The sequence below is a fragment of the Pteropus vampyrus genome, unplaced genomic scaffold, assembly GCF_000151845.1.
Source record: "Pteropus vampyrus isolate Shadow unplaced genomic scaffold, Pvam_2.0 Scaffold308, whole genome shotgun sequence".
Taxonomy (NCBI): Eukaryota; Metazoa; Chordata; class Mammalia; order Chiroptera; family Pteropodidae; genus Pteropus; species Pteropus vampyrus.
In genome coordinates this window covers 435,875-438,373 of record NW_011889089.1, presented here as the reverse complement: position 1 = coordinate 438,373, position 2,499 = coordinate 435,875, and positions in this window count along the sequence as shown.

Sequence of the window (2,499 nt, the reverse complement as noted above, 5' to 3'; positions counted from 1 at the left end):
CTGCATGCTGCTGGCTGGGAATAAGCTCTCCATGGACGAGTTCATGTCATTCATCAGAGCTTCCAGGTCCACGTCATCCTCTGGGAAATAAACGGCCAAAGCCAAGAAGGAACGTTAGCAGCGGTGAGGGTCACAGCCAAATGCGCATCTCAGTGACTCTCGACGTTTAAAATTATTCGTAGGTAGAGGAGAATCACTAAGGTAAGCATAAATTTTGGCAAGGAACAACATGTTTTGTATTTATCAATATTTACCGACATTCTAGAGGCGATTCAATAACTACGGTGCCACTGCATTGCCACCTGCCCGTATGGGAGATACCTTTCAGGGCACCTGCTCAGCTCACCTACCCATCAGGATGGGTGGGCCACACTCAGCTGTGATTGTATAGCATGACCCCTCTGCCCAGCCTCAGCTGGCCAGGTCACAGGTGGACATGGAGCCCTAATTAGGCCAGTCAGGAAGCCCCCTTCCCTGAAATTCTAGGAGAGACAGGAACAGAGCAGCACTCAACAATGACACTAGCCCTGGCCCACCAGAGCCATCAGGAGGGCTACGTGGTGGCCGAAGCTGCGGTAGACAGGATCACAATGTGGCTGCTGCTGACACATGAACCTGTGGACCTCCAGGTCCCCGCCCTCTGACCTCGACTGGCCCGAGGGCCAGAGGAAGCCTGTCTTCACAGAGGAAGCCTGTCTTCTTCACAGAAGAAGGCCTGAAGCAAACGCAGAGAGACAAAGATGGCACAGAGAACACCAGAGAGAATGACAGAAAATGGCAGAAAATGACAGAAAGAGATGCACATGGAGAGACTCTGATGTGTAACTCCGTGTCAGTCTAGCCAGAACAGGTTGTCCATTTGGCCAAACACAGCTCCAGAGGATGCTGAGATGCTGGTGTGTTCAGATGAGAGTACCAGTTATATCCGTCGACTCTGAGTGAAGCAGACCACCCTCCCTAACGTGGGTGGGCCTCGTCCAATCAGTCGAACGGCTTAAGAGAAAAAACTGGGGTCCCCGAGGCAGAGGGAGTTTTGTCTGCAGACGCTAACCTGCGATTCCTTCTTGGGTCTCCGGGCTGCCTGCCCGGCCTGCAGATTTTGGACCTGCTCCCCCACAATCACGAGCGCCCATTCCTTACATAAACCCATGTGCACCATCTGTATATGTGCACGCACATGTGCACAAAACTGCACATCCTCTTGGTTCTGTCTCTCAGAGAACCTGGTTGATACAAGGTGAGGGGTGTGACCCAGCATACTTGGAGGTGTGGGAAAGGGCCAGGGAAGGGACAGAGCTGGAACCTGGGCCGGGCTGGGCCGGGCCGTGGGCAGCCGCGCATGGCTCAGCTTCCGCGCTTCCCGCGGCCTCGCTGCCTTCCCGCTGGGAGCTCTGTTAAACACCCCTACGTCCTAGTCTAACTGTGCTTACGCTACCGTTAGTGTCCCTTATTTGTACCCCAATACAGTCTAATAATACCGACTCCCTTTTTTCCTGCAATTTCGGGACCCGTCACTTTTTAACAACATGGCAAATAACAGCTGAGGCTGACTCCATGTTGCCGGTCACGTATTCACCATCTCATTTGTCCCCCTCACAGCCCCACGTGACACCCACTTAACGAGCAAGGGGCTTAGGGCCCACGACAACAAAACCTTCACCCTGCCAAAGGCGACAGCCCCTCGCTGGCAGGACGACAGGACACTTGCTGGGAACAGCTGGCCCCGGCCCCGGGCTGTGGCGTTCTGTTTCCTGCTCTCTGACTGGGGTTGACGGCGGTGCCGCCGTGGGGAGGGGGTGAGGGGCGAGGCGGGCGCCGCCTGCTCTGTGACAGAGCCTGGCACGCGGCAGGCACTCGGGGAACGCGCTTCTCAGCTCCGCTCTCCCATTGATGCCACACAAAGCCACGTGAAGTGGAGCCCGTCGGCCTGGCTTATGCGGAGGAGCAGGCCTAGGGGAATTAAGCAACTCGCCCGGATTCACACGCGGGCTAAGTACTGTCCCTTGAATTTGAAAACGAGTTTTGCAGCTACCAATCTGACCTCACCAGGTGCGTGCTCGATGAATGAGCTCACAGATCTTTCCAGAACACGTGGCCCTCCCTGCCTCGCCTGCTCCCCACACAACAGCCTCGGCTCCCTCCTCTCACGAGGCGTCAGGGCACGAGAACAGGACAAAGCGAAAAGCGACACGTGCCCAAAGGCGGCCTGGGAGCCGAGACGCCACGGGGGAGGCCTGGACAGATCACACAGGGCCCCGAAGGGTACGGACACGTGGAGGGACGGAAGCCCCCTGAAAGAGCGCAGTCCCCTGAAAGAGCAGTGGCGAGACACCAAGGCCTGCCCGGCGCAGCCTCTGCCGGAACTGAGGACAGAGGCCACGGGCACGAGCTGGCTGAGGTAGAGTGGACGGGGTCGGGGGACCCGGGCTGGGGGGAGGGAGGCGTGGAGACAAACCCAGAGTCCCGACTTGGGGAACTCAGTGAGCAGGGCCCTGCCTT